Source organism: Pleurodeles waltl, chromosome 3_1, assembly GCF_031143425.1.
Source record: "Pleurodeles waltl isolate 20211129_DDA chromosome 3_1, aPleWal1.hap1.20221129, whole genome shotgun sequence".
Lineage (NCBI taxonomy): Eukaryota > Metazoa > Chordata > Amphibia > Caudata > Salamandridae > Pleurodeles > Pleurodeles waltl.
Window position 1 is genome coordinate 96,501,311 of NC_090440.1, and position 13,116 is coordinate 96,514,426.

Genomic DNA, 13,116 nt, shown 5'->3' on the forward strand with positions numbered 1-13,116 from the left:
ATGCCTTACTGGAAGTATATGATGTGGACAAAGGTCTGCATTTCCTGACATGTGTGGCGCTAGGATTGGTCAAGGGTTTGCTGTCTCCTATTTGTTGATAGACCTTACCTGTGGTGTGTGTGTAGAGCCAAACACATGTCCAGCTTTCTATAGACTCTTGGGTGTCCATGTTGTTTGGAATTGTTCGTTGTTTCTCCACCCCCCCCCCTCAAACACAGGCATGTGTTTGTGAATAGGGTAACTAGGACTGATGCTACCAGTATGTTACACAGACATGTGAATAAGTGAATGTTTGGTAGGAACCTAGAATACACACTCAGGTACGGCACATGAGTACTATACTAGCAAGTCCAATTACAACTTACAGATCATGTGGCTTAAGATTTCCATCCCGTACACTGACATCTGTAGCCCTGACATTGGCGGAGGATGTGCAGCATGATTGTTAGCTGACAACTGGCAGAACTCAGATGCCAAATTAATGCCAGTTGTTACCCATCTTGTATGGTTTGGATGTGCTATGTGTGATACGACCTTTGTAGGCTGCCCTGCCATGTACTTCCTCAGGGACATTCAATGATCTGTATGATGATATGAGCTGTTACAAGTACAGTAGATGTACTGTCTGATTTATTTCTTGAGCCATATCACACAATGCAGTTCCTAATGTAAATTGTTTGCCTTTGTCTTCACAGCTGCGAACATGACACCCATCCAGGTCGGTGAGTTCCAGAGGCGGGCTGTGAGGTACAAGCATATCCTGCTGGTAGAGTCGGGGTTCAGACGGATGGCCCGAAGATACCGGAACGAACGGGCCTCCGGAGCATGGAGGGCTTTCCCACAGGGTGGCCCTACATTGCCCACCACAGCCACCACCAGCACAACCACCACTTCCACCCAGGTGGCACCACCCACAGCTGGGACTGTTGTCCCAACGTCTGCAGTTGCTCCAGGCCCCAGCAGTGGAACACCTTCAGGGTAGCCCACAGGCATTGACTCTACACGCCCACACACATCCTCAGCCGGTACCCAGACTGCCCCAACTGCTACCGTTGACCCTGCAGCTTTTCAGCCAATGGAAAGAAAAATGGACCGTGTGCTACAGAAAATCAGTCACCTGCAGCGGGATGTTCGACATGTGAACAGGCGTGTGCGGTCTATAAAGCGGACCCTCCGGCGGGCCAACCTCTAGACTTTTAATATGGGCATGATTCCCTCCCCTCCCTCCTCTTTCCTTGTTCTTATACTTAGTGGGCATAGGGAGCTTAGTGTTAGGTATTATAGGCTGTTAATTTAGTTAGTATTAGTGGGTGGGGGGTCCTGATTCTTTCTATTTTCACTTTTTGAGTGTGTGGGTGGGGGGGCTATGTTGGGGTTCTTGTGTGTTTACAAAAAAATAAAAAATACAAATATTTATTTTTAAAATATATAAAAAAATATATATATATTATTTGTTTAGGATAGTATAGTATGTGTTTGGGTTAGTATCTGTTGTCCTCCATGTGTCCCGTCTCATAAGGGGGGTGGGTGTTGATGTTTAGAACGTTTCGTTACATGTGATAAGTAAGTTTAGGTTAGGTTAGTTAGGGACAGTTGTGGGTAATGAGTAGTTAGGGTAGATTAGGGTAGGTAAGACTTTTCCCAGAGTTTCCTCTTATGTTATTACCGTTTAATAAATATATAGTGAAATATATAAATATATAAATAAATATATAGTACATATATATATATATATAAGTATGTGTTAAATGCTTGTTGATCAGGGCCTTGGCATTAGTGTACATGAATTTTGTTCTATTACATTTGTGTCCTATGCTACAAACAAATCTCAACTGAGCTGTAAGATTGGCAGCTACCCCAGAGCTACCTTGCAAAGATTCCACCATACATTGCAACCACCAATCACAGTTAATATGGATCCCAAAGAGTTTTTGTCAATAAGTATGTTTTCAAAGTCACAAACAGTGCTTCCACATTTGGTATTGGGGGAACTGTTTTAGGTGTGACTGCAGTGTGATGTTCAAGGACACCCTTATAAGGTGAGTGGTCGTAAGCACTCTTGTAGTATCATCTTCATGACTCACAGACATCATTTGTGACACTGTTCAGCATCATTACTTATTTGGATGTAAACTCAGACACCTTCGTTCCTGCAGTTTTTGGAGTGTTTGCTTAGATTTGTGGGCACTGTTATATGTGTTAGTATTGCATGGTGACAACATTTTGCTGCCACTATTTGATGACTAAGATATCCCTTGAGGAAGCATTATTCTGTTCAACACAGCATGATGGTGTATGGTTTCTCACTTCATCAGATATTACCCTCAGGAAGGGCAGAGTATGATGCAATCCTGGCCAGTGTGCAAATGTATCTGACTACATCATTTCAGGACAGTTGTATTGTCAAGCTATGTAATTTGACAGGAGTCACATTTCAGTTATCTACTGCACAGTTGATGTGTCACATTACACAGAGACAAAGTTGTTGTATAAGAGCTATTGATTGAAAAGTGCTGTAGTGCTATATGTACATTGTCCATGATTGTGAGTCCATTATAGTGACATCTTCCATTGTGATCCTACACAAGTGGTAAAGGAAAATGCTTTTGACATGCTGGGGTGATGTGTCAGAAAGTGCAGAAGGACAGGATTTGCCAATGAGTAAGTGAGAGACAATCACTGGGCAGGCTGACAAGATTAACAGTGGTTTGCAGAACAGTCATTGAGTACAGTTGTTGTAAGACTGGCATATTACAAAGCGCTGGACCTTGGTAATAGTTGGCCATGTGGCAGGGACTAGTGCTTCCGGGTACTTTTCCGTGTGAAGGTGATCTGTTCCATGTCTTTTTCTTCTGATGTGTGTGTTGCCTCCTCTGTCCTTGGTGGTGGCGGTTGTGAAGGGGCAACACACACCTCAGTTTTAGAAGACGTGGAGTCAGACATCCCGGTCACTGCTACCTGTGAAGGTCTTAAGGGCAGTACTGCTGCAAGGAGGATCTGCTGATTCTTAAGAATAGCAGCCACATCACGATGGTAGGCAGCCAGGTCGGCCGTGAGGGGGTCATGATTGCATTTGTGCATGCAGTGGAAGGTTTGGGGTGCAAGGTGTTGTGGCAACTCCCTTACTGCAGTGGTGAATTCCTTGACAGTTTTTTGTAGTCCTTGCAGGATGGATGTTAGGGCTTGCGTAGCTGCTGCCTGATCTGCAGATGACATCATGCACGAACGCACCCCCTCTAGGCTGGCGGCCATAGTTTGCATCCCCACTGCACCTCATTGGCCAGCTCCCACTGTACTCCAACTACAGTTCTCTCAGAGCTGGTGCCTGTGTCGTCTGAGTTCTCAGCTGTATTGGAGCTGGCAGGTCTTACAATTGGGGTGGTGGGTGGATCCTCTGCGATGGCTGCTTGTTCTGTGCTCCTCCTTGTGACTGAAGGTGGGGTCTGGAGGGTTCCAAGGACATCTTGGATGGTCTGCTGGGGAATGTTTGTCAGCTCATCATCCATGTCATCAGTGTATTCCGGGTCAGGCATATCGGCAGGAGATTCATCATCCTCTGAAATGAAATGGAGTACAATTAGTGTGTGTGTGTTGTGGCATTTGTGATGTCACATGCCTGCCTTGTGATGATTTTACATTGTGATCTTGTTTCCTGTTCATTGCTCCAGTCTTTCAGATGGGCATTCTCCCAGGCCTATGGCCCACCTGCATGTCACATGTATTGTATTAAGTTATTGGACTTGTCAGCATCATCTCCTCTAGTGTTGTTTTAGGCCAAATAATGAATTGCCACCTTCTTGTCCTACTCAAGCCTCCGTCTACATCCATTCTCATGGTGAGACCTTTCACTGGCTGTGGGTGCTCTGATGGCACTGGCACCACACTTAACAATCTGGACCTGCCCCAGTCTCTGATCTTTCACATCCACTTATATGTAGTTGACGTGTAGCTTATCCGATGCATAGCATTGTTATGGCACAATATGGATGTTGGCATTGGTAATGTGTACAGCTGATGTTGGGGAATGAGTGGAAATTGGATTGCCCTGATAGTCGTAGCAGTGTCCTATTTCCTCCTCTGACTGTGCAGGTGTATTTCAGTGACCAGTTACATGTGTCCTCCCCCTCAATGCTGTTGTCTGAGCAGTATGACATTTGGGATTTTGCATTGTGACCCAGGCACAGGATGGACCCTGACATATGCAGCATGGGTGTGACCTTAGTGCTATGTAGCTCCTAATGTGGATGACATTGGCTGATGTTTGTGAAAACTGTGTGACTTCACATTTGACAGGACTGGAGCCTTTGTCTTGTTTCAGGGGATTCTTGAAGTTGTCATCCTCAACCCTCTAATTTAGGTGTGTATGATCCATGGGGATGTAACTGCCATTGGCTACTTGAGCTGCACACAGAGCGGAGGTGATAGTGGCAACTGTTGTCACTGTTACATTCCAGTTGTCGGTATGACTAGAGGTTGTTAATTGGGCCCTAGTTATTGTAGGGGGTATAGTGACTGACGTGTGCCAGGATGTCAGTTTGACGTTGTGCCCTTCCCTCCTGGCGTGGCTTTACCTTTGCTCCATCATTGGCATGGCAGCATGCCCCCATGGGACTGTTGTTGGTGTAGTGTTATGGTGTGCCACAGCTTCTCTCTGTGCAGGCCATGCCCCCATGCCATACCCCTTTACCCATGCCACTCCATGTTTATGATGACTTCCATGCATTTTGTGGTCGGTATCCCCTCCGCTTACAGTTGACATTAATGCATTATAATTCCCCATGCGACTTGTCGTGCATGCCTGGCATGCCTGGTAGTCTGCGCTGTCCTGTCCTTGAATCCCTGTGACGATCTCCTCAGGGATGACGGCTGCGACCATCTCCTCCATGTGGTCCAGGGCCTCCTGATGTGCTGGACTCCCACCTCCAATCTGCAGTGCTGCCTTCCTGTTCCTGGCCATCTTTTCCTTGGTCCTGAGCTTGCAGTTATGCCAGAGTTTCTTGCACTCGATGACTGTTCTGCATACTTCTGCCACATTGTTAATCTTGTCAACAATTTGTTGCCATATTGCCTCTCTCCTACTGATTGGCAACTTTGAGGTGACAAACAGTTGGTGCTGGTGTTCCGTCACCTCTTTAACCAGAATTTCCTGTTCCTCAGCACTGAAGCAACACTTTCTTTTCTTCTTAAAAGTGTCCTGGTTCTTGTGTGGGTCCTCCTGACTGGTTCCTGGTCCGTTGTCATCTTCCTGGGGTCTGTACAGGCATCTGGGATCCATTTTGGCTCTCCTCTGCTGAAATGGCTGTGTTCGCGGGGAATTTTGACGCTATTGCATAAAAAAACGCTGCATTATCCGGTTTGCGGTGTCGTAAATCGACCCCCAGTCATTTCGGCCGCGTTAACGTCGTTTTGCTTTCCGACTTGACGCTGCAGTGTGCATCAAAAAAATTACTTACACCTGTGGTTTGCGCCACCGTGCGGCTGTCAAATTTATACTTTGACGCACCGAAATGGCGTTAGCCGGCGATAATATTTTTGACGCAAAACTGCGCCGACGCAGTTTTGCATCAAAAAGTATAAATATGGGCCACAATCTCTTTATATAAAAACTCACATTTCTCCTTACGCAGAGTCTGACCCCCCTCCATCACGCTTTTTAGAACTTTCCTCAACACTTGATTTTGTTGTTCCACAGTAGCTCCATACACCAAAATGTAATCTTGGAAATAGACTATGTTGGACCTAGCACTTTTTGCAGGGTCATCCTCAGACTTTTTGCCTCCTTCCTCCTATTTTTGTTGACCTGTTTTTGTTGGCTTTAGGACTCTGGGCTCTTTACCACTGCTAACCAGTGCTAAAGTGCATATGCTCTCTGTGTAAATTGTATTGGTGATTGGTTGATCCCTGGTTGGAATGTTTGATTTTTTAGTAAGTCCCTAGTAAAGTGCATTAAAGGTGCCAAGGACCTGTAAATCAAATGCTACTAGTCGCCCTGCAGCACTGGTTGTGCCACCCACATGAGCAGCCCTGTAAACATGTATCAGACCTGCTATTTTAGTGTCTGTGTTTGCAGTATTGCACTGCCAATTCGACCTTGCAAGTGTACCCACTTGCCAGGCCCAAACCTTCCCTTTTTGCACATGTAAGGCACCTCTAAGGTAGGCCCAATGGGCAGGGTGCAGTGTGTCCGTGACCCCGTGAGGTCACTGCACCACATCGTGAGTGCCAGATATCAACCCCGCCAGAAGTGCAAGGATCCAACGCTTTGCCCTGCCGCTGCCTCACCTCAACACCTCCGCAGCAAGGATCTGATGCCTCACACCGACGCCTCTGCTTCTTTGCTCCACTGCACCAGAACTGACATCATAAAAAATATCCTTAGGAAAAATGGTGTCTCTTGACCCCATATCTCGTTTTTCTCCTTCAGTGCCTTCCTCTTCCCCAAAGCTTAAAATGTGATCATGTATCAGTTCCTTATCCTCCTCCCATGTTACAGCTACCTTAGATTTAGACCACTCTTTGCAAGTACGTGCAAAATGGCCCATGCATCCACACTTTCTGCATTCCCTGCTAATAGCATAGCACGATTTAGCTTCACTTGCACAAGAACTGCTACCACATCTGTTGCATACTTTAGAAGTGAGTATCCACCAGTTCTCTGTGGAATTTTGTGTTTTCCCTAAAACCCCCATATTACTGCCAACTTCACTAACTTCTGCCCCAATTTGCCCACATCTCCTTTGTCTCCTGAAATACTATTTGCCCGTTTGTTCATTTCCTTCATACAAAATTCTGACTCCTCAACAACTATCTGCATTTCAATGGCATCTTTCAACATTGGATTTTTTGCTGCCCACAATCACTCCTGTATTTTCCTACTTCTGCACTGCACAATAGGTTGATTTCTTATCATTTCATCACGCATACAACCAAATTGGCATCTCGCAGATAACTCTCTCAACCTTGAAACTAATTTGCCAACTGTTTCTCCCTCACTTTGCAGTTGTGTATAAAATGCATTCTTTGCCATCACCACATTGGTTTCTTTTGCAGACCTATTACCTAATCTGACTCTGGCTTCCCTATAAATATCAGATATTCTGACACCATTACCTAATGCTTCCGGAAGAAACTTCAATACTCTTTGAGCTTCACAACCAACAGATTTCAAAAGAATCGACTTCTTTCTCTCCCAGCTAAAGTCTTCACTATACAAAGCCAACAAATACTGGTCAAACATATCAATCCAATCTTCCCACTAGATCAGTGGTGTTCCATATTGAGGTAAAAAGGGTGGCAGTGCTGTAATAGAAGCTTGATCCATGTTAAATAAGGTGTGTATATCACTGCGATATACAAAACATACAATAACTTTGTGATGTACTATTTCCTTTTTATATTGGGTAATAGGTGTGCTTGTCACTGTTTTGTGCCAATAATCCTCAAAACACTTAGATGACCTTAATACTTCCACTGTTCTGCCCTGCTGAGTGGGCTGATATAAGGTGTGCACATCACCCAATACCTGGATGTGCAGATCTTTTAATAAATGAGGTGTGCACATCACAGTACTGCCAGACTATTACAATTATGGCAGCTTAAGCTGTGGTGCGCCTGAAGGAGACACACACAACTGGCAACACTTCTGAGGACAACAAGCAGGGATCTGCGCTTGTCACACTGATAGCTACACTTGACCTGAATGTGGATCACAGAAATGTGGAAATGGTTCACTTGGGGGCATATTTATACTCCGTTTGCGCCGAATTTGTGTCGTTTTTTTCTACGCAAATTCGACGCAAAACTAACTCCATATTTATACTTTGGCGTTAGACGCGTCTAGCGCCAAAGTTCATGGAGTTAGCGTCATTTTTTTGCGTGAACACCTTCCTTGCGTTAATGATATGCAAGGTAGGCGTTCCCGTCTTAAAAAATGACTCCGATGCATATGCGTCGTATTTATACTCCCGGGCAAAAATGACGCCCGGGAGTGGGCGGGTCTAAAAAACCCGCATTAGCGCCGGATTTTAACGCCTGGGTCAGGGCAGGCGTTAAGGGACCTGTGGGCTCAGAATGAGCCCAGAGGTGCCCTCCCCTGCCCCCAGGGACACCCCCTGCCACCCTTGCCCACCCCAGGAGGACACCCAAGGATGGAGGGACCCACCCCAGGGACATTAAGGTAAGTTCAGGTAAGTATTTTTTAAAAAAAAAAATTGTGGCATAGGGGGGCCTGATTTGTGCCCCCCTACATGCCACTATGCCCAATGACCATGCCCAGGGGACAGGAGTCCCCTGGGCATGGCCATTGGGCAAGGGGGCATGACTCCTGTCTTTGCTAAGACAGGAGTCATTTCAATGGGGGTTGGGCGTCGTAAACAAATGGCGCAAATCGGGTTGAGGCGATTTTTTGGCCTCAGCCTGAGTTGCACCATTTTTGGACGCCCATACTCCATTTTCCCCCTTCGCCGGCGCTGCCTGGTGTACGTCGTTTTTATTAACGCACACCAGACAGCGCCGGCGGCTAACGCCGGCTAATATCATTGAATAAATACGGCGCCCGCATGGCGCTTCAGAATGGTGTTAGCCGGCGCTAATTTTTTTGGGGCAAAACTGCGTTAGCGCAGTTTTGCGTCAAAAAGTATAAATATGGCCCTTGATGTGCTAAAGAATAGACGCTGTGACCTGCGCACAGAGTTCTGGGCTCGTGCTGAGCAGTGGCAGCCGGCAGTTTTAGGAGTGAGGGGTGCGGGAGGGAAGCACACTCACTCTTTCACACACACCCACGCACATCCATCAACAACACTCATCAACATTCAAACATACACGCACGCACCAAACATTCATTTAAAAAGATCTCTCACACACACACACTTACCTTCAGCTCAGAGGTCCCAGGAGGGTAGGGACTGCTGCCTTCCCTCTCTGGCTGACCTTAGGTCAGCTAATGAGGGAAGGCAGCAGTCCCAACTTCGTCACAGAGTGGGATGGGTTCAGTGAGACTGCTGACCCCTCCCCACTCTGTGACGAGGTGTCACTGATTGACACTCGCCCTGGGCGCTTCAGGGCTTAAACCTGAAGCGCCCAGGTCAAAGTCAATGGGTGACGCTACCCTCGTCACCCGGGGGAGGGCCTCGAGGCAACTTTGCTGAGCTGAGGAGGTCACACCCACAGGAACTGTGACCTCTTCAGCCCAGCAAAGTTCAGCTCAGGCAGCCAGGAGTCTGCGCAAATCGCACATGTCTCGCTCCTGGCTGCCTGACCTGAACATGAAGAGTGTCTGTCAGGCTGACCTTTGTTCATCCTGACCAGCACTCTTCATGAGGGGCAAAAGGTGGGGGATCGTGGCCCCTCCGCCCTAAAGGACGGGCCGCGCCTGTTGCTGAGGTACGAGCTCGCACGGGGCCTGCACACTTGAAATAACAGACTGTGCTGGTATTGGGTGAGTTCACAGCTTCACTCACATTAATGGTCATCTATTTCAAAGAGTGGAGTAGTCAAAGTTTATCGCTGACCGATAAGAGCCCAGTGCGCGCCACTGCAACATAAACGCTTCCAAAATATCCACCCAGGAAATCACATTAGGGGTGAAAGCCAAAGTCATAAGCAATAAATAGTACCTTGAGCAAGTTATAACAAACCCAAACACTGACAAACCCACACCCTTACGCTGCAATACATGCAATCTGGTCACGCTGGGTAACGTGAGGTCTACAACCCTCATTAGTGATGTCACCTGGCAGGTTGATGATCCATAGGCTGGCAAGATCGTTTCCAAAAATTGTTGTATAAATTGAGGAGACGTTAGCCAGTAACCCTGAGTAAGATGCTTATTTAATCAGCCTGCCAATGCGTGACCGCTTCCTGCCAGTCTTCCCAACAACTGAGAGCCAGAGTTCAAATTATAACATTCCAAAGAACCTTATGATGTTAGTTTCACATGAAGTGTTCCACTGCATCATCGATATGACACGTTGCTTTACTCCAGGTTTATGAAGCCACTCATGGCCACACAAGGTGGCCTTGTGTGGCTTCATATATCACATTTTTGGATTGTGTCGCACTTGTACCACGTTTCGTGGTGCAAGAGCGGGGCTACGCCCCTTGTAAATATGCCCCTGGCTGCACAGCCATACAATGGTAAAGAATGGCAAAAAGCCCTGAAGTGCCCTTGAAAAATATCCCAAAATGTTCAGTTGAAGTTCATTGATTAAGTTAATTCAGTTTAACATACTCCACAGTGCATATCTCACCACTCACAAGCTTAGTCAAATTTACCCAAACACTTTGGTTGATTTTCCCAGATGCCAACACTCACCACCAGACCTGTTACATATGATGGGTGCTTGCCTGCTTTTTTTTTTACTGAAATGCAATACACTCTCCCACACTACTGAAGAGTCATACTTGGGCAGGGTATACGGTTGCTAATTAGGGTTTTAACCTAGACCTGGAGCATCTAAGATAACAACCAGATTCACAGATCTAGCACTGTTACTGTTAAAAGAGCGCTCACCATGCAATGGAAATCCGAGTTGCCCCATCAGTGGCAGTATGGCGAAGGGAGGTGGTGCACTGGGCCGAGAGCAAGGCATTGCACAGAGAAGAGCAGCGAGGGCTACAGAAGCTGCTTACTTCAATGCAGTGGGATGAGCTCATAGAATCACTCAAAGACTCTAGGAAAGATGTTTTCAGAGCCCCAGAATATTACTCGCACCTTACAGCTGAATGAAAATGAACAGTTACATGTATTTGTATTTTAGTATTTATAAAGCGCATTCTGCCCATGGCATCGAAGCACTGGGTTTGAGATGAGTAAGTGTCAGAAAAAAACAAAAAAGAACTGAGAGGGAAAAGGCGGCTACTGGGGAAAGAGCCAAGTTTTTACTAGCCTTCTGAAGGTCATAAAGTTTTGTTCCTTCCTTATGATCAGGGGGAGCGAATTCCAATACTTGGCAGCCGCTACAGTGAATGCTTTATCCCCCCCCTCTAACCTTACGAGTTCGAAGAACATGGACCAAGTGGACTCCTGTTGATCTGAGTTGCCGGCTTGGCGTATACCAACGTAGCCTTGAGGACAAGTATTCAGATCCACATCCATGCACAGACTTATAAGTTAGGCATAGAGTTTTAAACGTAATACACTTTGTGACCGGTAGCCAATGCAGTTGCTTCAGGCTACTGCTAGCTGATGCCGAGTGGGGAAGATGTAATATGAAGCAGGCAGCAGTATTTTGAATCAGCTGGAGCTTCCTAAGTGAGGAGTTGTCAAGATTGAGCAACAAGGCATTACAGTAATCTAATCTGGAAATTACTAATGCCAGGATGACTGTGCTTCTAAGCTCCTTTTGCAAATAGGGAAAGATTTTTTCAGCATTTTCAAAATCCAGAAGCTAGATTTGGTAATGGAGTTCACTTGGGGCTTAAAAGAAAGACAGTTGTCAAAAATAACTCCCAAGTTTCTGGTGGCATTAATAGGGGCAGGTAGTTCGCCACACTCCGATGGCCACCAGCGTGAATTCCACAATTCCTTGCTGGAGCCAAAGAACAAGATGCCAGTTTTGTCACCATTCAACCTTAGCCAATTCAAGCCCATCCAACTGTTGACCTCCCGCATACAGGTATGAAAACGATCTGCCACTTTCTCCCAGTTTTTAAGGACTAGAATGACCAATTGTGTATCATCAGCATAGGAGGTGGGCATGAAGCCAAATGAGCGAATCAGTCTGGCTAGCGGAGCAACATACAGATTAAATAAGGTGGGGCTGAGTGAGGAGCCTTGTGGGACACCACATGGCAGATAATAAGCCGGTGCCCTGAAGTCTTCCCAGCTCACCGTAATAGGTATTTCTCCCAAAAAGGATTCAAAGATCCTCAATGCTGTATCTCTAATCACTGCTTGATACAGACAGGATGTACTCTAACAAGAATGGTTGATCCCCATTACATGGACCCCCTTTCACATGTGATGGGGCAATATATCATTCGTCAGATACCCAGCATGATTGGGTCCATAACCCTAATTGGATAATTCTGTCCCATTTATTAAGAGGAATGCACATCGGTCATCAACAGTGTGGGGTGAAATAACTCAGGACAGCTCTCGGGTGGAAGGTGGTGGGTAGGGCAGTTTTTTTCGTATCTGGTTGGAAAGTTTAATGGCTTCTTCTTCCTTTCTCTGATAGCTGCCACTATTCGTTATGAGGTGTTGATATCTTTTGTGCATGTTACATGATCGTTTCATTGATAACAGCTTTCTTATGAGATATTACACCCTATAGTGATAGATATTGGAGATGACATGATGTAAATATCCTACTTATTTAGTCATGCTGTATATTGTACATTTAGAATCCTTATTATTAGTGCCAAGAAAAGTCAATAAAGACAATAAAGAATACTACAGCACAAGAAAAACAAGATGGCTTACATGATACATTGTGATCCACTGAGTGCAATATGAAATTGCTTTTTAACAGTTTCAAGGGAGGAGCAACATAGCCCACTTTGAGCTTTGCCTCTCATGAATCCTGGACATCCAAACACTCAACAAAAGTAATACATGTAGAATTTAAAAATACTTTTTTGTTGATAAGAAATACGTTCTGAAATAGGGAAAGGTTGTTAAAGCTGTTCCCTTCAAGGTGTAGCTGACAAGGGGCTACATTGAAAAATGAAGTTGATATGAGTAGAGAAGTGGTTACTGTAAACAGTATTCACTTTATGGAAAGAGTTTCCCGTGTACCAGCCAGTTTCAGACAGTGGAACTCTCAAGAGAAATACACTACAGAGTTTGTAAAAACAGGGTACACTCCATGCAACGCTTAGCAAAAATGACACTATTCTCTTACAGCAAGCAACATCTGAAGGTGCTAAAGTTTATACTACCTGCAGCCTTAATACTGTTGTATGGTTCCTCCTGGCAGTCCAGCAGTGCCTGGTGAACTCAAAGCCAAAAAGCAGCTGGCAGCAGGGCAACAAGCAGAAAAGCAATAGCAATCCAGTGAGTGTTTTATGCCACCCAATAATTAGAAGGTAGCAAGGCATTAGTAGAAGAGCAGTCCAGATGGGTCCTTGGTGCAGTGTAGCAGTCCTTCTGACAGAGGTTCCGTCCCTGTTCCA